The sequence below is a fragment of the Phyllobates terribilis genome, unplaced genomic scaffold (genome assembly GCF_046119375.1).
Source record: "Phyllobates terribilis strain yellow unplaced genomic scaffold, ASM4611937v1 Scaffold_5__5_contigs__length_657084704, whole genome shotgun sequence".
Taxonomy (NCBI): domain Eukaryota; kingdom Metazoa; phylum Chordata; class Amphibia; order Anura; family Dendrobatidae; genus Phyllobates; species Phyllobates terribilis.
The window spans coordinates 85,759,056-85,784,877 of record NW_027362765.1 but is presented as its reverse complement, the minus strand read 5'-3'; positions in this window follow the sequence as shown (position 1 = coordinate 85,784,877).

Genomic DNA, 25,822 nt, shown 5'->3' with positions numbered 1-25,822 from the left:
CTTCTGAGGGGCATTAAAACCGTCTTGTTATACCACTCTGACCTCCACGTCTTTTCTGAGGGCCATCAAAAGCGTGTTGTTATACCACTCTGACCTCCACGTCTCTTCTGAGGGGCAATAAAAGCGTCTTGTTAAGCTACTGCAACCTCCATGTCTCTTCCAAGGGGCATTAAAAGCGTCTTGTTAAGCTACTGTGACCTCCACCTCTTTTTCAAGGGGCATTAAAACCGTTTTGTTAAGCTACTGTGACCTCCACGTCTCTTCCGAGGGGCATTGAAATGTTGTTTTTAATTACCTCTAACCTTCACGAATCTTCCAACGGGCATTGCGTTTCCTCCTAATTTTAGTCAGCTTTTGCTTTTCAATGCAAAGGCGAAAACTAACGGAGACCCACTCCCCAATAATGGGTAGAAGGTTTTTAGGACGCTGTAATCCACGTCTGTTTCAAGGGGCATTGCAGTTCCTCATAATTTTTGAAAAGCCTTCCATTCACTGCTTAGGCCAACAGTGTACAGGAGACCCAGTTGCTATAAATGGAAAAAACGGTTTAGTTAAGGGCCTCTGACCTCCATGTCACTTCCAAGGGGCATTGGAATGCCTCGAAATGTTTGGTAGACATTGCACTCGCTGTATGCCCTATAACTGTGTAGCAGAACCGCTCCTTTTGTTAAAGAAACCTATCCTACAAGACATGTGTGGTTGACTGGCCTGATATTGATGTGAATGGTCCCTGTTCCTCCTGCTCTTTCTCCTTTGCCACCACCTCATCCATCATTTATCACCTGAAGCTTTGTTTTAACAGGAGTCATAGAACTGGGATAGTAGCAGGAAAACATCCAGCAATCCTCGTAGGAGGTAGGTTATGCGCCAAAACACTGACCACCTAAGGCCTAGCCACTACTACATACATGTGCTTGCATTCCAAGAAAACAAAGCAGATGCTAACTTCTATCATCATCATGCTCCTCACCTTGGCACTCTCAACTCCCCTGATGGAGAAGCCAGGGCCCACCGGAGGAGTCTGGTTCTCTGGTGGGCTTGTCCAATGCTGCCCTAAAGCAGTTCAGTCTAAGAAAAGTGTGTGGGTCGGTAACAGGAGAAATCAGGGCGGCTGGGGACCGTTTATGGACACCCGGCCGCCCCCTGGAGGCTGGGGACCGAGCGTGGACACCCGGCCGCCGGGCGGCTGGGGACTGAGTATGGATACCTCGCTGCTGAAGCAGCCATGAGGTAGTGGCCAGCTTCGGCCTCCTCAAAACTAAAAGGCTCCATTTCAAGTGCAAGCTAGCAGTATGGTATTGCAGCCTGCGGGTGGGTGGGTAGTTGGCTGCATATTTGTGCTTGCATTGCAAGGATTGGGGGAGGTACAATTGAACACTGCCCTGGGACAAGGACTTGCACGGGGATAGTTGCAAGTCTGCATCTTCTGATGCGGCAAGGATCACTTCTGATGGGAACACTTTTAGGCAGTGACCTGGGAGTCAGAGATGCTTCCAGGGGTCTTTCCCATGTCTTTTCAGCACTGTATGCATGTGTCACACAGCACATGGCCAGATAGGGTTGTAAAATGTTAAAATGACATTTCCCGGTGAATGCATTTGTCACAGTTGAAAGCAATACAAAAGTGCAAAAGCGCATAAAAATGCTACTTGTGAACATAGCCCAAGGTGTGGAGGAGTATTTTTGTTTTTGGTTATTTATTTTACCTTATACACAAGTTGTTACCCTGGAAAAGAAATTCCTTAACATATTTCACAGGAAAAATGTTCACTTTCATTTTTAAACGTTTTATTATGAGCCTGTAAAAGTGGCTTAATACCTCTGACCACGTTGTTGACAACAGTGACCTGGGGGTCAGAAATGCTTCCTGGGGCGATCCCCATGCTGTCCCCATGTCATTTGAGCACTGTCACTATCGTTTTGGGCACTTGTTAGGCTTTTAAAAGACTGCCGGGGGTGTCGCCGCAAAAATGCTCGGGTCTCCCATAGACTAACATTGGACTCGTTGCTCGGGTCGAGCACCCGAGTATCACGGCGAGCTCGGCCCGAGCTTCGAGCATTTTAGTGCTCGCTCAACACTAACTGTCACCCAAAAATATTGCAAGTCCTGCTTTGTGTGTGCAGCATGCAATCCAGCACCGCCTCAGAAAGTTACTCATAAACATTTGGCTAAACCACTCTATCCCTTTCAAAGTATTCAAATCGGTCATATTCAAATGCCAATAGTAGGGAAATACGAGTATGTACTGGTAGTGACTGACATGTTCTAGGCATGGCCTGAAGCCTATCCAGTAACCAACATGACTGCCAGAGTGACTGTTAAGAGACTGATGACTGAGGTAGTGTGCAGATATGGAATCTCAGAGGTGATTGAGAGTGACCAAGGACCCACATTCATTGCAGCACTGACTAAGGAACTATGGACATTGGTAGGGGCCGATTTGGGTTTACATACTCCGTATCATCCCCATAACAGCGGTAAAGTAGAAAGGCTAAATGGCACCTTGAAAAACAAAATACTGAAAGCCAGTCAGGAGGTCAGACTTCCTTGGACAGGCATTTTGCCCATAGCCTTATATTCAGTCAGAAACACTCCGAGGGGTCCCACTAAACTTACACCATATGAGATTCTTTTTGGGGGGCCTCCAAGGTTGGGTCAATATTTTCCACAACAGCTAGCCTTAGGAAGTTATACTCTTGTAAATTATGTCATTGCCCTTACTAAAGAATTGTCAATAACACATGTACGAGTTTTATCATCCATTCCAGATCCAGATTTCAGTGAAGGTACTCACACTTTCCAACCTGGTGACTACGTGCTGGTAAAGAAGTTCACCAGAAAGACATCCCTGGAATTGAGATTTGAGGGTCCCTACCAAGTGCTCCTGACCACTCCTACTTCAGTCAAACTTGAAGGAAGACCGACGTGGATACACGCCTGCCACTGCAAGAAGTTTATGCCTCCATCAGAACCTTCTACATAATGTTACATATCCTCTACTTTGTGTGTTGTGTCATTCTATACTCATTTGTAGGAGCACAACAGGTCGCAATCACCCAAGCAAGAGGGGTGATCACTCACTGATGGGTGAGGGAACCACAGTAGGGACAAAAGGTTAATAAAGTATTTAGGGGGGACTGTTGAGGAGAGCCATAGGCTCAAATACTTAATTAACCTCAAGACTAGTGTTGAGCCACCCCCGTAGTGTTCGGGTTCGGTTCGGTTCGTCGAACACCGGGATGTTCGAGGAACTGTTCGTCGAACTGTTCGTCGAACACCTTAGAACACCGTCGAACACCGTTAAAACCAATGGCAGGCAAACAAAAACACATAGAAACACATAGAAAACACCTGCAAAGGTGTCCAAAAGCTGACAAACTGCTCAGAAGACACTCTCTTTAAAAAAGCCGGCCGGCAAATTCAGCAGCGGCATACACCGGGTACCCGACAATTTAGACAAGAAGGAATAGAGCATCACACATAGATTAGATAGATAGAAACATGTCAGTCACACATATAAGAAGCACAGTGACAGTGTTGGTTACTGCACTTGTCATTTAGTGTAAAGGATTTATTAAAAAAAATATTAGTGTTTTCATGCACCGTCTCTTTAAAAAAGCCGGCCGGCAATTCAGCATCTGTACCCGACAATTTAGAACAGAAAGAATAGAGCTTCACACATAGATTAGATAGATAGAAACATGTCAGTCACATATATAATAAGTACAGTGATAGTGTTGCTTACTGTACTTGTCATTTAGTGTAAAGGATTTATTTAAAAAAATAATAGTGTTTTCATGCACTGTCTCTTTAAAAAAGCCGGCCGGCAATTCAGCAGCGGTACCCGACAATTTAGAACAGAAAGATAGAGCATCACACATAGATTAGATAGATAGAAACATGTCAGTCACATATATATGAAGTACAGTGATAGTGTTGGTTACTGTACTTGTCATTTAGTATTAAAATAAAGGATTTATTATTAAAAAAATTGGCGTGGGGTTCCCCTTAATTTTAGGCTCTAGCGGAGGTTAAGCAGACGGCTGGGGCAGATGTTTGAAGCCTGGGAAGGGGGTAATACCCACGGAGCTTCCCAGGCTACTAATATCAGCCCCCAGCTGAATACATAGCCTTTACTAGCTATTAAAATGGGGGACCCCCCAAAAAAAATGACGTGGGGTCCCCCCTAATTTAATAGCTAGCAAAGGCTAGGCAGACAGCTGGGGGCTGATATTAATAGCCCAGGAAGGGAGCCATGAATATTGGCCCCCTCCCAGGCTAGAAACACCAGCCGTCAGCCGCCCCAGAAATGGCGCATTCATAGGATGCGCCAATTCTGGCACTTAGCCTCGCTCTTCCACGCTGCCCTGGTGCGGTGGCAGGGGGTAATAGGGTTGGGGTTGATGTCAGCTTATAATGCCAGCTGACATCAAGCCCAGGTTAGTAATGGAGAGGCGTCTATAAGACACCCCCATTACTAACCCCATAGTCAAAGTTAAAAAAAACACAAACACCCAGAATAAAGTCCTTTAATTGAAATAAAGACACAATCCTTTATTGTTCTAAATTAAACCATACTTACCATCACGCCCATTCCAGCTGAAGCCAACGATCTCCTGCAATAAAAGAAAAATAATAAAGCAACCTCATCCTTACCTTTCCATGGTTCCCACGACAGCTTCAGCTCTGCTACATCGAGATGACAGGCTGGACCGCAGCAGAACGCTGCCATCCAGCCTGTCATCCCGCAGACACTGAGAAGCGCAGGCTTGCTTGCGCTGCTCAGCGTCTCTCTGTGACGACATCCAGATGAGACGAGTTCATGTCCAATGAACTCGGCTCACCTCATGCACGTCACTGACAGCGTGGGAGAATTCTCCTGCACTCAGCACTTCAGCGTGAGAATTTTCCCACGCTGTCAGTGACGTGCAGGAGGTGAGCTGAGTTCATTGGACATGAGCTCACCTCATGCACATCACTGACAGCGTGGGAGAATTCTCCTGCACTCAGCACTTCAGCGTGAGAATTTTCCCACGCTGTCAGTGACGTGCATGAGGTGAGCCGAGTTCATTGGACATGACCTCGGCTCATCTGGATACCGTCACAGCGAGACAGTGAGGAGCGCAAGCATGCCTGCGCTTCTCAGTGTCTGCGGGATGACAGACTGGATGGCAGCGTTCTGCTGCGGTCCAGCCAGTCATCTCGATGTAGCAGAGCTGAAGCTGTCGTGGGAACCATGGAAAGGTAAGGATGAGGTTGGTTTATTATTTTTCTTTTATTGCAGGAGATCGTTGGCTTCAGCTGGAATGGGTGTGATGGTAAGTATGGTTTAATTTAGAACAATAAAGAATTGTGTCTTTATTTCAATTAAAGGACTTTATTCTGGGTGTTGTGTTTTTTTTAAATACTTTACTAGAAATTCATGGCGGTCATGTCTAATACTGGCGTGACCCCATGAATTTTGGGCTTGGGGCAGCTGATAATACCAAGCTGGCCCTAACCCCTTTATTACCCAGTGAGCCACCGCACCAGGGCCCTGGATGAGTTGGGTACAGCGCCAGAAGATGGCGCTTCTATGAACGCGCCATTTTCCGGGGTGGCTGCGGACTGCAATTTGTAGCGGGGGGGGGCCCAGAAAGCTTGGGCCTCCCTGCGCTGCAGATTCCAGCCCCCAGCTGCCTAGTTGTACCTGGCTGGACACAAAAATAGGGCGAAGCCCCACGTACTTTTTTTTTAATTATTTCATGAAATTCATGAAATAATTAAGAAAAAAAGGCCTTCCCTATATTGTTGTGTCCGGCCAGGTACAAATAGGCAGCTGGTGGTTGGGGGCAGCCCGTTCCTGCCTGCTGTACCTGGCTGGACACAAATATAGTGCGAAGCCCCACTTCAATTTTTTTTAATTATTTCATGAAATTCATGAAATAATTAAGAAAAAAAAGGCTTCCCTATATTGTTGTGTCCGGCCAGGTACAAATAGGCAGCTGGTGGATGGGGGCAGCCCGTTCCTGCCTGCTGTACCTGGCTGGACACAAATATAGTGCGAAGCCCCACTTCAATTTTTTTTAATTATTTCATGAAATTCATGAAATAATTAAGAAAAAAAGGGCTTCCCTATATTGTTGTGTCCGGCCAGGTACAAATAGGCAGCTGGTGGATGGGGGCAGCCCGTTCCTGCCTGCTGTACCTGGCTGGACACAAATATAGTGCGAAGCCCCACTTCAATTTTTTTAAATTATTTCAGGAAATTCATGAAATAATTTAAAAAAAATTGACGTGGGGCTTCGCACTATATTTGTGTCCAGCCAGGTACAGCAGGCAGGAACGGGCTGCCCCCAACCACCAGCTGCCTATTTGTACCTGGCCGGGCACAACAATATAGGGAAGCCCTTTTTTTCTTAATTATTTCATGAAATAATTTAAAGAAAATTGACGTGGGGCTTCGCCCTGTTTTTGTGTCCAGCCAGGTACAACTAGGCAGCTGGGGGCTGGAATCCGCAGCGCAGGGAGGCCCAAGCTTTCTGGGCCACCCCCGCTGCAAATTGCAGTCCGCAGCCACCCCGGAAAATGGCGCGTTCATAGAAGCGCCATCTTCTGGCGCTGTACCCAACTCATCCAGGGCCCTGATGCGGTGGCTCACTGGGTAATAAAGGGGTTAGGGCCAGCTTGGCATTATCAGCTGGCCCTAAGCCCGAAATTCATGGGGTCACGCCAATATTAGACATGACCACCATGAATTTCTAGTAAAGTATTTAAAAAAAACACAACACCCAGAAAAAAGTCATTTAATTGAAATAAACACACAATTCTTTATTGTTCTAAATTAAACCATACTTACCATCACGCCCATTCCAGCTGAAGCCAACGATCTCCTGAAATAAAAGAAAAATAATAAAGCAACATCATCCTTACCTTTCCATGGTTCCCATGACAGCTTCAGCTCTGCTACATCGAGATGACAGGCTGGACCGCAGCAGAACGCTGCCATCCAGCCTGTCATCCCGCAGACACTGAGAAGCGCAGGCTTGCTTGCGCTCCACAGTGTCTCTCTGTGAGGGCATCCAGATGAGCCGAGTTAATGTCCAATGAACTCGGCTCACCTCATGCATGTCACTGACAGCGTGGGAAAATTCTCCTGCACTCAGCGCTTCAGCGTGGGAGAATTCTCACACTGAAGCGCTGAGTGCAGGAGAATTCTCCCACGCTGTCAGTGACGTGCAGGAGGTGAGCTGAGTTCATTGGACATGAGCTCACCTTATGCACGTCACTGACAGCGTGGGAAAATTCTCCTGCACTCAGCGCTTCAGCGGGAGAATTCTCACGCTGAAGCGCTGAGTGCAGGAGAATTCTCCCACGCTGTCAGTGACGTGCAGGAGGTGAGCTGAGTTCATTGGACATGAGCTCACCTTATGCACGTCACTGACAGCGTGGGAGAATTCTCCTGCACTCACCGCTTCAGCGTGAGAATTTTCCCACGCTGTCAGTGACGTGCATGAGGTGAGCCGAGTTCATTGGACATGAACTCGGCTCATCTGGATGTCGTCACAGAGAGACGCTGAGCAGCGCAAGCAAGCCTGCGCTTCTCAGTGTCTGCGGGATGAGAGGCTGGATGGCAGCGTTCTGCTGCGGTCCAGCCTGTCATCTCGATGTAGCAGAGCTGAAGCTGTCGTGGGAACCATGGAAAGGTAAGGATGAGGTTGCTTTATTATTTTTCTTTTATTGCAGGAGATCGTTGGCTTCAGCTGGAATGGGCGTGACGGTAAGTATGGTTTAATTTAGAACAATAAAGGATTGTGTCTTTATTTCAATTAAAGGACTTTATTCTGGGTGTTTGTGTTTTTTTTAACTTTGACTATGGGGTTAGTAATGGGGGTGTCTTATAGACGCCTCTCCATTACTAACCTGGGCTTGATGTCAGCTGGCATTATAAGCTGACATCAACCCCAACCCTATTACCCCCTGCCACCGCACCAGGGCAGCGTGGAAGAGCGAGGCTAAGTGCCAGAATTGGCGCATCCTATGAATGCGCCATTTCTGGGGCGGCTGACGGCTGGTGTTTCTAGCCTGGGAGGGGGCCAATATTCATGGCTCCCTTCCTGGGCTATTAATATCAGCCCCCAGCTGTCTGCCTAGCCTTTGCTAGCTATTAAATTAGGGGGGACCCCACGTCATTTTTTTTGGGGGGTCCCCCATTTTAATAGCTAGTAAAGGCTATGTATTCAGCTGGGGGCTGATATTAGTAGCCTGGGAAGCTCCGTGGGTATTACCCCCTTCCCAGGCTTCAAACATCTGCCCCAGCCGTCTGCTTAACCTCCGCTAGAGCCTAAAATTAAGGGGAACCCCACGCCAATTTTTTTAATAATAAATCCTTTATTTTAATACTAAATGACAAGTACAGTAACCAACACTATCACTGTACTTCATATATATGTGACTGACATGTTTCTATCTATCTAATCTATGTGTGAAGCTCTATTCTGTCTGTTCTAAATTGTCGGGTACCGCTGCTGAATTGCCGGCCGGCTTTTTTAAAGAGACAGTGCATGAAAACACTATTATTTTTTTTGATAAATCCTTTACGCTAAATGACAAGTACAGTAAGCAACACTGTCACTGTACTTCGTATATATGTGGCTGACATGTTTCTATCTATCTAATCTATGTATGATGCTCTATTCTGTCTGTTATAAATTGTCGGGTACCGCTGCTGAATTGCCGGCCGGCTTTTTTAAAGAGACGGTGCACGAAAACACTATTATTTTTTTTGATAAATCCTTTACGCTAAATGACAAGTACAGTAAGCAGCACTTTCACTGTACTTCGTATATATGTGGCTGACATGTTTATATCTATCTAATCTATGTGTGAAGCTCTATTCTTTCGGTTCTAAATTGTCGGGTACAGGTGTATGCCGCTGCTGAATTGCCGGCTTTTCATGTTTCACTGTTGGCACTGTTCCCATCGATTTGGGCAATCACTGTAATGCCACAACCACCATGGCTGTGGCATTACAGTGAGTGGCAGACAATCCCTGCATGATTGGTGCTCTAAATAGCACCAGACATGCAGGACACGCTTTTGGTGCACGAACAGTTATCGAACATAACCTCGAACAGCCGAATTTTTTGCAAATCGTTCGGGTTCGTCGAACAACTCGAACACCGCCCAAAACAGCTCGAATTTGAGATTGGCGAACAGTTCTAGTCGAACACCGCTCATCTCTACTCAAGACATAGAAGATTGAGAGAAAAGACCCACAAAGTGTATTATTTCACCTTACATAAGGTTGTTTAGATCAAAAGATGGCTGCCATTTCCTGTTTCATCACACCATGCTCTGTTCTGAGAGGAAGCTGCATTCTATAGAAGGACTAACCAACCACAGAGCGACACATCACATGGACTACGCCGCCTGATGACCTCATGGACCAACCCACCCTGATGACCTCATGGCCTATGCCCCCTGATGACCTCATGGACCAGCCCACCCTGATGACCTCATGGACCAGCCCACCCTGATGACCTCATGGACCACGTCCCCTGATGACCTCATGGATCTGCCCATGGACTAAAGAATAAATACATCTGGTTACTCCCATTCTAGGGTTAACCGAGCCCCTATTTACAGTTTATATAAGTCGATGTTCGGGTTGAATAAAGACACTTGGAGCTGTGCCATAGCTGATCAAGGAGAGCTTACATCCGACTGTGTGTGTGTCTGATGTTATTCTTTCTTGCATGCACTTGATCATATCCATTAGGCCAGGAGCAGGCAACTAGTGAACATACCAAAGTGTTCACCCTAACAACATAAGTAATATAGTCACTATAAAATGGGTTTTTAATTACGCATTAATAAGATGTTTAATAGAGGAGCTACAAAAACACATCGGAAAGGTCAATGACGAAATCTAGGACAGTGTCCTCAAAACTAAAGGTGCACAAAGCAAATGGGACATTTTCGAAATCATCCTCAACAGGACCTGTGAATGGTAAAACAAAAGGGTTGTGACGGGAAAACAAGAGAGTCCTGATGAGGAAATAACATAAGAGCGTAAGGACAGTATAAAAACAAAAGGGTCATGATAAAGAAATAAGAGGGTCGTGATATGGGAATAAAGCCATAGGGTCGTGATGAGTAAAAATTAAATATGAGTGGGAAATGAAAATAATACAAAAATTTGCTTCATCTACATAAATTACAAGAGACTTCATCGTTTTTTTTTCTTTATTGATTTATATCTTCATAAGGCAATAGTACAATTGAGGATAAGATATATATCTTATTTCTTCTCCTGGATTGATCATTCACTCAGCTCCATCAACAGTAAAATGAAAAATGTATGGGCTGCAGAAAATAGCGACACAAGCCAATTTTTTTCCCACACAGTTCTGAATTTTCTTAAACTACTAAAATAAAGAAAAACTATGGAACGTTGTCATTGTCCAATTATACTGACCTGTGGAATCACGTTGCCAGTTTTTTTTTAACTAAACACTGAAGTCCATAAAAACAAAAGCCTAAAAACAATGATGGAATTGTTATTTTTAGCACCATTCCAGCCCAGTTTGATTTTTTTCCCCATATTTCAGTATTATATGCTAAAATTAATGGAGTAATTCAACATTGGAAAGGTTTAGCCTCTATTGTGAGCAAAATATCAGAAAGTTTTTTAAGAGATTGCAAGTAGGTCAATAAAAATTACCTCTAAAACCCAGTATCAACAAGGGTTTATGAAGGATTGGTCCTATCAAACTAACGTGTTTATCTTTAAAACGGAGGTAAAGTCTAGACTGGACAAGGGTCCTCTATCAGGACTTTTCAAAAATGTTCGATAAGGTACCACAGGAAAGGTTGGTTCATAAAATGAGAGCAATGGGACTAGGGAGAAAATATGTGTGAATAGGTTACCATCAGGCTCAATAATGGCATACAAAGGGCGATTATTAATGAAACACAATCTTATTGGGTCATGGGTAACAGTGGTGTACCACAGGGTTCAGCATTGAATGGTTCGCACTGACCATGGGTCAGTATTAGAACAGTTATTGTTATTAGTGGGGAACCACAGGGATCAGTACTAGTGGAGTCACAGGTAACAGTGGGGTACCAAAGAAGGTCAATATTGGAGGTCTCATAGTTAACAGTGGGGGTATTACAGGGGTCAGTATTGGACTCTCTTCCTTTTTAATATATTTATTAATGGCTTAGTTGAGGGCATCCAGAGTAGAAGTTCAATATTTGCAGATGATATTAAGCTCTGTACGGTAATAAATAGCCTCACTATACACAAATTCTTTGTGTTTCTTTCAGCACTCTGAGATGTCAGTGCTTGTTCATTTCACAAGGGAAATGGCAGGGTTTTAGCTGCTAGGCTAACAAACTTGTCACAAATTTCTATCCTTCCAATGTGGTTACTTCCCTATAATTCAACAGCCACCTATTTTTCCCACTTGGTCCAGATCTTTCTATACTACTCCCACACTCTTATCCGTTTTTTGACCTCACTCCCGTTACCCCAGTTCCCACACCCCCATCTCCTGGAGTTAAAAAAAGACTATTTTCATCTTTTTTCTCTGGGAAGAGTAGTCATCGGTGTTGACCTTTCCATTTTTACCATTTTGATTTGGACCATTTGATAATTGAATAGAAGTCTTGGTGGACTTGGTCCTGGCCTAAGGAGCGCCTATCCACCTCATGTTAGTAAAATCAAAAATGGGCCTTTACCAGATGATTTCATTCATAATTAATGATGTGATCATGGTCACAGGGACTATGCTGATCTTTCTGATGGTGACCCTTTCTTTGTCATACTCATGAATGGTTGATATCAAAGAACAACAATGATTTATCAGCACCAGTCAATTTGTGAAAAATACAAGAATCCAAAGGGAAAATGAATAAGACGAATTCCCCTGATTTACCAGCAGAGGATGCTCATGTAGAAGGAATTGTGCTGTTCGGAGTTGTAATTTAATTTAATTTTGTCGTGAAGGACTAGAGATTCATGACATTTGTATTAATTTAGGAATGGATATTTCTATAGCTCAGTAATTAATATATAGATGTTAATATAAATGTATATAAATGACTATGACTGTGTGCTGATAGATGTTGGGCTCGGTTACTATCCCTACTCATGTTGATAGACTCATTAATGGGTCAACATTAATGTGCAGGGTACTTACCTATATACTGTAGGTGACACTAAAGAGAAAGTTTTCTTTTCTCCCTCGAGAGCTAATTTGCATGATTTTAACATGAAGGATTATCAATAAGACTAAATTCTTTTTGGTCTTCTTAAGTGAAGCCAGGACACCCAAAAGCTTTCATTAAAGGGTTGCCCTTTAATATTGATGACCTATAACATTGATATTGGATCGGTTGTGGTCTGACACCTAGCACCCTTCAGATCACCTACACAGTTGACGGACCTATGCTATTCAACTCGGCAACTACTAACATGCAGCCGCCACTAACGAACTGAGAACAGCGGATCTGATAATGATATTTTAATATCTTAACTATAGGTCATCAAAATATAAGAAGTGGAGCAATCATTTAAATCTCCCCGATAAGATGTAGAAGGACATGAATGTCTTGTGTTCAGTCTTGTATATACACCAGTACTATCTACTGCCAAGTCAATTTAATAGAGACATCTACCCTTTCCTGCAGTTATCTTCTTACTTACCCTCCTACTTTGCTGAGTCAGTTCTTCTTTTCAACCCCCTCTGCAACTTGGTTGGCTATTCTAATTCCTCATTGCTTAGCCTAATGTGCTCCGCAGTTCATTCTACAGTAAGTCTGCTTCATCCATTCCTATGGTTCCTGCTTTACTCCTCCCAAGTTTCAATCCTGCCGCAACAGCCTCCATTGATCCAACTTAATTGCCCTCCTGCAGCAATCTCATCTGTCCTTGCTTTGCAATAACTTTTCTGCCAGAGCAAGGGCTTCGAGGGTCCACTCCGATAAGTGAGACATAATTTGTTGTGATTAAAGGGGGCGACAAAATCCCACCAGATACAATACTGGTGTCCAACTATGGTCTCAGCTTTACTCCTCCAAGTCTCAATCCTGCTGCAACAGCCTCCATTGATCCAACTTAATTGCCCTCCTGCAGCAATCTCATCTGTCCTTGCTTCGCAATAACTTTTCTGCCAGACCAAGGGCTTTGAGGGTTCACCCCGACAGGTGAGACATAACTCGTTGTGATAAAGGGGGGGGGGGGGGGCAAAATCCCAACAGATACAATACTGGTGTCCAACTATGGTGTCCAACTAACATGTCTGAATGCCACAACGCCTCGTTCCTTATCATTAATGGGCAATAACACCAGATGATCAGTTTCAGTGCATCTAAATGAAACAGAAAAGCAAGATACCAACTGGCAAAACAGCACAAAAATTCAATCACTGAGTATTGGGAAACATCATCTGGTCAGATGAATCCAAATTTCTGTTCCACATGAGGGTCACAATTTGGAACAAGCAGCATGAATCGATGAACTCTTCCTGTCAGGTGTCAACAGTTCAGGCTGATGCAGGTGAATTAAGTGGAGTATGTTTTCTTGGCACATCCTAATCCTGATACCTGTGGATGGATTGTTCGGCACTAGAGTTAACCTATGCATTGTGGACAACCATGCATATCCCTTCATGATAGCTGTTTACGCTATAGCAGAAGGATAATGTACCATACCACATAGTCATGGATTTATAGGAGCATGAAGTTTTCCTTGTCTTCCCAGCCTTAGCAATCTACAGCTCTGAATCCTATAGAGCCTCTCTGGTCTGGTATGGCCGATACATAGATGATCTATTTTTTTATATATAATATTACTATGTAATGTGGTGGCCACAACAGACTTTGCCCAATATATAACCAATAATACTTCTTACCTCCATTTTACTCATAGTTATGATAGGAAAGATGTTGCATTTTTTATCTTTTTCTTGCTGTTATAAGTGGAGTTGAGTACTTATCGTAATCCCACAGATGATAACATTATGATGCCATGACGGTAATTCCTTTGGCGTTGTGTTAAAGTAAAACTGTTCTACTACAAAAGTTATTTATACAGGGCAGCACGGTGGCTCAGTAGTTAGCACTGCAGCCTTGCAGCGCTGGGGTCCTGGATTCAAATCCCACCAAGGACAACATCTGCAAGGAGTTTGTATGTTCTGCGTGGGTTTCCTCCAGGTTCTCTGGTTTCCTCCCACACTCCAAAGACATACTGATAGGGAATGTAGATTGTGAGCCCCAATGGAGACAGTGCCGATATTGTCTGTGAAGCGCTGTGGAATTAATGGCGCTATATAAGTAAGTAAAATAAAAATATGTATATATATGAGGAGTATCTTATTAAGCAAAGATTACAGAAAAGTGGACCATGAATAGAGCGAGATCATATGGAGGAGCTGAAAAGACTTAATGGGAAATTAGAAAAGAAGTAACAGTGAAAAGTACTGTCAAACTTTGTTGCTACATGTATCAGGGAATCTTATTGCATCCCATACAAGTGCATGGCTCCCTGCACTCACTTCTGTGGGAGTTTTAAAAATTGCAAAGGGCGATTGATCGAAAAATTTTTGGGACTGCGGTAGAAGTGAATGGAAAGAGATACACCTGCTTAGTCAGCTTTTCAAGAGAAAATCCCCTAAAAAATTACTGGTGTGCATTTTAGGGACTCTAATAATATGGAGACTGGTAATTCATCTTTTGCATGCTGACTCTTCTATTAAGTCCATTAAGGTGATGCTGTGTCCAGTCTTCACTTCTATAGCATTGAAAAGGGTAAAGACTTGCCAAGGGTCTATGGAGCTATCACTTGGTCAAACAGTCACCTAAGCTACATAGATACGCTTAATCTCAGTCCTGCTCTCTTTTACGGTCTGCTAACCCCAACGTTTTGAGTTCCATTCCTCTGTTTCATTTTAGGGATAAAACAAGAGGCGCTCTCTGTTTCATTGTAGACCAGCACAAGTTGTGACTTCTGCCCTTGCAATTTGCCCAATCCCATAGACCACGAATGGTGAAAATGTCATAATTTCATACAGTACATAAAATACTAGATGTAGTAGATGCAACACTAGATGGCAATGTTGTGACACCACCCATGGTACTTGTAACGTAATAATATTATAATAGTTCCATAATAACCAGTTCAGAACTTAATGAAAATCAACTTGTAGCATAACAAATAGGCTGCATATTCACTCACACTTCCCGCATAGCTTCCTCCATTAATTATTCCAGGAGGAGTGGACTACTTAGCGCCATTGTTTACTATTATAGCTCAGAGGATACAATGTTTCTCTGTAAATCTTAAAGACTAGTCTATAATGTGACTAGATGTGACAAGAGTGTCCTAAGGATGGAGAGACGGAGACTTCAGATGTGTGACTACTACTTGTGCAACATCAATATCTCTTCCACCTCAACGTATTAATAGTAGCAGATGCATTGGGAAAGAAGGACGGTATACAAGAGTGCTATCACCTAGACCTCAGCTTAGCCCTTACTTCAATGACACAAGAATATCCAGAGGAAGACGTGAGAAGACGTGACTGCTGGGAGACGTTTACAATATTATGCAAATGGTATGCAGCTCTTCTCTATGAATGAACACAGATCTGCTAGTGCAGCACAATGGATGGCCACGTACAAAGGAGACCACTGTGTGCATCACACTGACGCATCCTGAGCTGCCTCACCTTACTGTACAATTTAATTTTTCAAGTTGGAAATGATGGATACTCCACAGAGATCAATTACTAAATAAATAGTACAAGATCTAATGCGTTATTTACACAGCATTAACATATTCTGCAGTACTAAATCACTGACATAGTATAATACATTTACCTATGTGCATAAAGAGCAGTATTATAGTAGTTATATTCTTGTACATAGGGCGCAGTATTATAGTAGTTATATTCTTGTACATAAGGGGCAGTATTATAGTAGTTATATTCTTGTACATAGGGGCAGTATTATAGTAGTTATAATCTTGTACATAGGGGACAGTATTATAGTAGTTATATTCTTGTACATGGGCAGTGTTATAGTAGTTATATTCTTGTACATAGTGGAAGTATTATAGTAGTTATATTCTTGTACATAGGAGCAGTACTACAGTAGTTATATTTTTGTACATAAGCGGCAGTATTATAGTAGTTATATTCTTGTACATAGGAGCAGGATTATAGTAGTTATAATCTTGTATATAGGGGACAGTATTATAGTAGTTATAATCTTGTATATAGGGGACAGTATTATAGTAGTTATAATCTTGTATATAGGGGACAGTATTATAGTAGTTATATTCTTGTACATAGGAGCAGTATTATAGTAGTTATAATCTTGTATATAGCGGACAGTATTATAGTAGTTATATTCTTGTACATAGGGGGCAGTATTATAGTAGCTATATTCTTGTATATAGAGGCAGTGTTATAGTAGTTATATTCTTGTATATAGGAGCAGTATTATAGTAGTTATATTCTTGTACATAGGAGCAGTATTATAGTAATTATAATCTTGTATATAGGGGACAGTATTATAGTAGTTATAATTAGAGATGAGCGTTGTTCTACTCGAACTGTTTGCCAATCTCAAATTCGAGCTGTTTTGGGCGGTGTTCGAGCCGTTCGGCGAACACGAACGATTTGAGAAAAATTTGGCTGTTCGAGGTTATGTTCGATAACTGTTCGTGCACCAAAATCATAACTGGATTTTTTCTCAGTAATGATGAAAATTAATGTTAATACGCAGTTTGAGTGTACAGCGGGGCGGGGGGAGGGGCAGGGGATGGATCTCTGCAGGAACAATGAAGATCTCCATTTTTTTTTTCTCTTTCCCGCATTTACAGTGGGGAGGTGCAATCTGTCAGCCTATCAGCAGCGCACACACGGAGCGAAGTGCTTTTTTCACACAAGCAAGGGCATGTGTCATTGGCAGTGTATGTCACATGTCCTTGCCCTATAAGACCCAGCCATTTTCCCCGCCGCCACCATTTTCTCACTGCTGCAGCTGCGTGTTAGACGGCACCGCTGTTGCTGTGTGCGCTATACCTTGTTAATTTCAAGCCAATTTTCGCACAAATCTACAGATAGCTTGGGAGTAGGGAATAGTTGTGATTGCAGTCCTTTTAAGGACTAGGTTACAGCATTTCCTACGACTTTTATCAGGCAGGTCTGTGCTCTTAAATAGATAGATTGTGGGAGTAAAGACTAATTGTAATTGCAGTCCTTTTCAGGACTAGGTTACATCAGTTCCTATCAGTTTTTGCCAGGCAGGTCTGTGCCAGTGCTGTGCAAGTTTTTTTCACAGCATTTGGCTGAATCTAGCAAAGCTAATCCTTTTTGGCCTATTGCAGAGTGTGTTAGTCAGTGGAGTAGCCTATCTGTGTTGCAAGATATACCACCTGTGTATAGAATACCAATTTTTTTACTGCACCTAGTGAAGTAAAATCTTTTGGGCATAGCATCATTCTATTAGTCCATCTATACTGACCTCCATCAGGTTGCAAATTGAATATAATTTTTTTCTGCATCTAGCTCTGAAAAAATATTTGGGCTTCTAGCTGTGTGTGGGACTTGTTCTATTAGTCCATCTATACTGACCTCCATCAGGTTGCAAACTGAATATAATTTTTTTCTGCTTCTAGCTCTGAAAAAATATTTGGGCTTCTAGCAGTGTGTGGGACTTTCTCTATTAGTCCATCTATACTGACCTCCATCAGGTTGCAAACTGAATATATATTTTTTCTGCATCTACCTCTGAAAAAATATTGGGCTTCTAGCAGTGTGTGGGACTTGTTCTATTAATCCATCTATACAGACCTCCATCAGGTTGCAAACTGAATATAATTTTTTTCTGCACCTACCTCTGAAAAAATATTTGGGCTTCTAGCTGTGTGTGGGACTTGTTCTATTAGTCCATCTATACTGACCTCCATCAGGTTGCAAATTAAAAATAATTTTTATCTGCATCTACCTCTGAAAAAATATTTGGGCTTCTAGCAGTGTGTGGGACTTTCTCTATTAGTCCATCTATACTGACCTCCATCAGGTTGCAAACTGAAAATAATTTTTTTCTGCATCTAGCTCTGAAAAAATATTTGGCCTTCTAGCAGTGTGTGGGACTTTCTCTATTAGTCCATCTATACTGACCTCCATCAGGTTGCAAATTAAAAATAATTTTTATCTGCATCCAGCTCTGAAAAAATATTTGGGCTTTTAGCTGTGTGTGGGACTTTCTCTATTAGTCCATCTATACTGACCTCCATCAGGTTGCAAATTAAAAATAATTTTTTGTCTGCATCTAGCTCTGAAAAAATATTTGGCCTTCTAGCAGTGTGTGGGACTTTCTCTATTAGTCCATCTATACTGACCTCCATCAGGTTGCAAACTGAATATATTTTTTTTCTGCATCTACCTCTGAAAAAATATTGGGCTTCTAGCTGTGTGTGGGACTTGTTCTATTAATCCATCTATACAGACCTCCATCAGGTTGCAAACTGAATATAATTTTTTTCTGCATCTACCTCTGAAAAAATATTTGGGCTTCTAGCTGTGTGTGGGACTTGTTCTATTAGTCCATCTATACTGACCTCCATCAGGTTGCAAAATGAAAATAATTTTTTGTCTGCATATAGCTCTGAAAAAATATTTGGCCTTCTAGCAGTGTGTGGGACTTTCTCTATTAGTCCATCTATACTGACCTCCATCAGGTTGCAAATTAAAAATAATTTTTATCTGCATCTACCTCTGAAAAAATATTTGGCCTTCTAGCAGTGTGTGGGACTTTCTCTATTAGTCCATCTATACTGACCTCCATCAGGTTGCAAACTGAATATATTTTTTTTCTGCATCTACCTCTGAAAAAATATTTGGCCTTCTAGCAGTGTGTGGGACTTTCTCTATTAGTCCATCTATACTGACCTCCATCAGGTTGCAAACTGAATATATATTTTTTCTGCATTTACCTCTGAAAAAATATTGGGCTTCTAGCTGTGTGTGGGACTTGTTCTATTAATCCATCTATACAGACCTCCATCAGGTTGCAAACTGAATATAATTTTTTTCTGCATCTAGCTCTGAAAAAATATTTGGCCTTCTAGCAGTGTGTGGGACTTTCTCTATTAGTCCATCTATACTGACCTCCATCAGGTTGCAAACTGAATATATTTTTTTTCTGCATCTACCTCTGAAAAAATATTGGGCTTCTAGCTGTGTGTGGGACTTGTTCTATTAATCCATCTATACAGAACTCCATCAGGTTGCAAACTGAATATAATTTTTTTCTGCATCTACCTCTGAAAAAATATTTGGGCTTCTAGCTGTGTGTGGGACTTGTTCTATTAGTCCATCTATACTGACCTCCATCAGGTTGCAAAATGAAAATAATTTTTTGTCTGCATCTAGCTCTGAAAAAATATTTGGCCTTCTAGCAGTGTGTGGGACTTTCTCTATTAGTCCATCTATACTGACCTCCATCAGGTTGCAAATTAAAAATAATTTTTATCTGCATCTACCTCTGAAAAAATATTTGGCCTTCTAGCAGTGTGTGGGACTTTCTCTATTAGTCCATCTATACTGACCTCCATCAGGTTGCAAACTGAATATATTTTTTTTCTGCATCTACCTCTGAAAAAATATTTGGCCTTCTTGCAGTGTGTGGGATTTTCTCTATTAGTCCATCTATACTGACCTCCATCAGGTTGCAAACTGAATATATATTTTCTCTGCATTTACCTCTGAAAAAATATTGGGCTTCTAGCTGTGTGTGGGACTTGTTCTATTAATCCATCTATACAGACCTCCATCAGGTTGCAAACTGAATATAATTTTTTTCTGCATCTACCTCTGAAAAAATATTTGGGCTTCTAGCTGTGTGTGGGACTTGTTCTATTAGTCCATCTATACTGACCTCCATCAGGTTGCAAACTGAAAATAATTTTTTGTCTGCATCTAGCTCTGAAAAAATATTTGGCCTTCTAGCAGTGTGTGGGACTTTCTCTATTAGTCCATCTATACTGACCTCCATCAGGTTGCAAACTGAATATATTTTTTTTCTGCATCTACCTCTGAAAAAATATTTGGGCTTCTAGCTGTGTGTGGGACTTTCTGTATTAGTCCATCTATACAGACCTCCATCAGGTTGCAAACTGAATATAATTTTTTTCTGCATCTAACCCAGCCAATAGTTTTGGCCTAATACCACAATTTGGCCACTCAGCTCTGCTCGGTTCCCATCCATTGTTTTTTTGTGCAAACAACTCCAGAGTTGTGAATTAGTTAACCACCAAAATGAGTGGAAAAAGGCCTGCTGCTGGTGGAAAGGGGAATAGGCGTGTTGGGAAGGGGAAAAAAGGTTGTGTCCGTGGGGTAGGTGTTAAAGCAACAGTAACATCTGCAGAAGAAAGACCATCTTCCAGCCAAACTAAAATGTCTACTTCTTTTAGCGGACAATGTGATAAGATCCCTTTCTTACGGCCGCGCCAATCGCTACAAATTCCAGATGAGGCACAAAAACAGCAGGTGCTTCAACGGATATCAAGTGCTCCTTTAAGTGGGCTCTCCTCCACATCAACTTCAACATCACAAATACTCCAGTCCTCAAAGGTGTCACCCCAATCGCACTTGCTTCCTCACAGCTCCCAAATCTCCAGCTGCCCGTCTGAGTATGAGGTAGAACAGATGGTTGAGTCTGCAGAGCTGTTTACTTATACTATAGCCTGGAAATCAGAGGTCGACTCCAGCGCTTCTGTGAATCCAGACGAGGAAATGATCTGCACTGATGCCCAGAATCTTTATGAATCGGATCCAGGACCAGACGCAGAAGGTTCTGACCATAATGTAGACCCTCATTCCCAAACTGTAACTCCTGTTGGTGGAGACAATGAGGAAGACGATGATGAGACTCAAATACCTGATTGGAGCGACAACTTTAGTTTTTTGTCAGGGCAGGAACAGGTTGGCTCTGAGGACGACGGGTGTGATAACGCACAGGGTGATGATGATGAGGTTGGAGATCCCACTTACTGTCAACCCACAGTCAGCCAAGAGATGAGGTCAGCAGAGGAGGTGGAGGAAGATGCTAGTGACGACGAGGTCAGGTTGCGCCTTCCTGGACAGAGACGTAGTACTGGAAGCACGTCAACAACTGCATCCTCAAACACAACTCTGCCTCTCACCACAAGTCGTGGTGGCTCTTCAGGTCGCATGGGTGCTAAGCCTTGCATAGCCTGGGCATTTTTTCAGATCGATAAAGATGACCCAACTCGTGTTATCTGTAACATTTGTCAGCAAAAGCTAAGTAGAGGCCAAAAAATACATAGTTTGAGTACTTCATGCATGAACCGGCACATGGACATGAAGCATAAGTTGCAGTGGGAAGCTCAGTGTGCTACAATGCGGCCTAGCCGGCCGGGCCAACCACCGTCTGCCATATCTTGTGCATCCGCGGCCTCTTCATCCTCTGTGACTGGGGGGACAGCAGTCACACCTGTTTTGGGGCACAGACCTGCCACCTCTTTACCCGCAACAGCCAGCGTGATTGGCAGGTCATCATTTTCTTTGGAGGTGGTAACACCAGCTGGTGTTGAGCGCTGTCCGACATCGATAGCACCACCTTTGGATCAAGGCAACCTAACATGTCCGCCTGCATCTTCCTCACAGACCGGCAGTTTGCCGGGGACACCCTTATCAACCCCGTCTAAGCACAATAGCCAGCCCTCGGTCCCTCAGATGTGGACAAGTAAAAGACAATTTCCTCCTAGCCATGAGAAAGCTAAGAGGTTGAATTTCACCATCTGCAAGCTCTTGGCTACAGAAATGCTGCCTTTCCGCCTGGTGGACACAGAGGATTTTCGAGACCTTATGTCCGTCGCAGTGCCCCAGTACCAGATGCCCAGTCGGCACTACTTCTCAAAGAAAGGTGTGCCTGCGCTCCACCAGCATGTCGCACACAACATCACCGCTTCTTTGAGAAACTCTGTGTGTGACAGGGTGCATTTCACCACAGACACTTGGACGAGTAGGCATGGACAGGGGCGTTACATGTCGCTGACTGGGCACTGGGTAACTATGGTGACAGCAGGACAAGGGGCTGCTGTCCAAGTCTTGCCGTCCCCACGAGTTGTGCGTCAATCCTCTTTATGTCAAAGTTCCTCCACTGCTTCTGCCTCCTCAACCTCCTCTCGGTCTTCCACCTGCACCCAAAGCCTGTCTGGTCATGCCTCAAGCTTTCTAACTGCGCAGAAGGGATCCTGCACACCTCCTTACTATGCTGGCAGTAGGGCTCAACGTCATCAGGCGGTTTTTACTTTGAAATGTCTGGGAAATGTGAGTCACACAGCTGAGGAGTTGTGGTCAGCTCTGGAGAACCAATTTCATGAATGGTTGTCTCCACTGGACCTGAAAAGAGGGAAGGCCATGTGCGACAATGCTGCAAACCTGGGTGCGGCCCTTCGCCGGGGCAATGTCACACACGTGCCTTGTATGGCTCACGTGTTGAACCTGGTTGTCCAGCAATTTTTAGCCCACTATCCCAGACTAGATGGCCTTCTGCAGAGGGCACGGTCGCTGTGTGCTCACTTCCGCCGTTCGCATCCCGCAGCTCAGCGACTTACATCTCTACAGAAGTCGTTGGGCCTGCCACTTCACCGGCTAAAATGCGATGTGCCTACCCGGTGGAATTCAACTCTGCACATGCTGCAGCGACAGTGGCAGCACCGACAAGCCCTGGTGCAATACGTTCTGACGTATAGCCTGGGCCAACGAGATCCGGAGGTGGGGCAAATCACGCTGGAGGAGTGGTCTCAGATCAGGGACCTATGCACCCTTCTGCACAGTTTTGAAATGGCGACGAAGATGTTTAGTGCTGACGATGCCATTATCAGCATGACTATTCCGGTGATTTACATGCTGGAGCACATGTTAAACAGAATTCGGAGTCAGGTGGTGGCACAAGAGGAGGTGGAGGAAGTAGAGGAGGAGTAGTTGTATGCGGAAGGGCTAACATCTGCAAGGTCCAGACGGTCGGCAGCACCAAGGCGGCAGGCATGTGAGGGTGGGGGAGATGGTTTTACCAGGGCGCATGGTAGCAGCCAAACTAGTGAGGAAGGTGCAGGAGCCCAGGAAGAAGTGGAGGACGAACTGATGGAAGACTCATCAGATGAGGGAGACCTTGATCACATTTCTGTTGTGCGAGGTTGGGGGGAGAGGACAGAGGAAGGAAGCATGATTGTTACCTCGCCACCAACACAACAGGGACTTGGTGCTCCTGGATGCGCAACACACATGAGTGCCTTCTTGCTGCACTACCTGCAACATGACCCTCGAATTGTGAGAATTAGAAATAATCCTGACTACTGGGATGCCACACTCTTAGATCCCCGGTACAAAAGTAAATTTGCAGAAATTATTCCTGTCATAGAAAGGGATGCACGCATGCAGGAGTATCAGCAGAGACTGTTGCAGAATCTTACATGTGCTTTTCCACAAAACACCAGTGGTGCACGTAGTGAATCTCACAGTTCCAACTTGCCAACCGTGGGACCGTCAAGTGTTCAGCACTCAAACCGTAACAGAACCACAGTATCTGCTGGTAACATCAATTTTGCGGAATCATTTCACCACTTTTTTAGCCCATCCTTTGCAAGGCCACAGGAGACAAGAAGTCTGACACATAGTCAACGCCTAGAGACGATGGTACAGGAGTATCTCCAAGTAAACATTGAAGCCATGACTGTGTCACTGGACCCTTGCTCTTTTTGGGCTTCCAATCTGGATAAATGGCCGGAGCTAGCCACTTACGCCTTGGAGATCTTGTCATGCCCCGCAGCCAGCGTTCTGTCTGAACGTGTGTTCAGCGCTGCTGGTGGTGTGCTGACAGATAAGCGCACGCGGCTCTCCACTGATAATGTAGACAGAATCACGTTCATAAAGATGAACAAATCATGGATCCGAAACGACTTTTCTACCCCTGTGTCATCCTGGGGAGAGTAAAAGCTTGATGATTGGTTAAAATCACCCTACCAACCATTTTAAGCTTTCAAATTACTAATCATGTTTATCTGTATCTTGACTGGAAAATAATTTGGGCTTTGTAGCAGTGTGCAGCACTGATCCTATTAGCCCATCTATACTAAGCTCCACCAGATTTAAAATTAATAATAATTTGTAGCTGCATCTAGCCCGGAAAATAATTTTGGGGCTCCGAGATGCGCAAGACACATAAGTGCCTTCTTGCTGCACTACCTGCAACATGACCCTCATATTGTCAGAATTCGAAGTAATCATGACTACTGGGTTGCCACACTCTTAGATCCCCCAAACTTTTCGATCAACCTTTTCATTTTAATAAAGACCAAAAAAATGGTCATTTTTGAAATTATAAGCATTAGCAGGTTATTAGAAACTGAAATCAAACAGTTTTCAACTCAAAACTTTATTCTAGGTGATGTTACATTTTCACATAGGACCCCTTGTTCGAAAGGAGCTTCTGAACTCTCTCGTCCATTGAATTTGTCAGGTTTTGGATGGTTTCTGCTTCAATTGTTTTGCATGAGGACAGAATACCCTCCCAGAGTTGTTGCTTAGATGTGAACTGCCTCCCGCCATCATAGACAATCCTTTTGATGATGCTCCAGAGGTTCTGAATGGGGTAGAGGTCAGGGGAGCATGGGGGTCACACCATAAATTTGTCCCCTTTTATGCCCATATCAGCCAGAGATGCAGATGTTTTATGTGCAGCATGAGATGGTGCATTATCATGCAAAAAAATGATCTTGCTGTGAAATACATGGTTCTTCTTCTTGAACCATGGCAGGAAGTGCTGTTTGAGAAAATCCACATACATTATGGAGTTCATCTTTAGCGCCTTCAGGGATCCTAAAGGGGCCGACAATCTCTCTCCCCATGATTCCAGCCCAAAACATTACTCCACCTCCTCCTTGTTGGCGCTGTAGCCGTGTTTGCGTGGGGTGTCCATCAACCAGCCATCCTCCACTCCATCCATCTGGACCATCGAGCGCTGCACGGCACTCATCCGTGAACAAAACAGTTTTGAAATCAGTCTTCATGTAATGTTTGGCCCACTGGAGCCGTTTCTGCTTGTGTGAAGTGGATAGAGGAGGTCGACAGGATGGCATATGCACAGCTGCAAACCTCTGAAGGACCCTGCATCTTGCTGTTCGGGGGACGTTGGAGGCACCAGCAGCTTCAAAAACTTGTCTGCTGCTATGACAAGGCTTTTTTGCCGCTGCTCTTTTAACCTGACGTAATTGCCTGTAGGAAAGAGTCCTCAATTTGCCCTTATCAGCACGCACACGTGTGTACTGTGAATCAGCTACATACTTCTTGATTGCCAAGACACTTCATCCTGATCATCGCACAATGTTGATTGCAGTCATGCCTTGACCTAAACACTCCACAATTTGTTGCTTCTCAGCAGCCGACACATCCTTTTTCTTTCCCATTTTGGCAGAAAATGTAGGCTGCTTAATAATGTGAGACAGCCTTCTTAAGTAGTCTTGCCTTTCATTGGACACACCTGCCAAACTAATTAGCACAGGTGTCTGCAATTGCTTACAGTGATATAAAGAGCCCTGACACACATCACCATCAATGAGTTTAACTGACAAACAAACAAATTCTTCCCTTATCACTCCTAAACACTTTTTGCATAATAATTTGGAACACAGTGTACATGTGCTTTTCCACAAAACACCAGTGGTTCACGTAGTGAATCTTACAGTTCTAACTTGCCAACCGTGGTCTGTATGGAGTTGTTCAATAAAGGGCCCAAAAT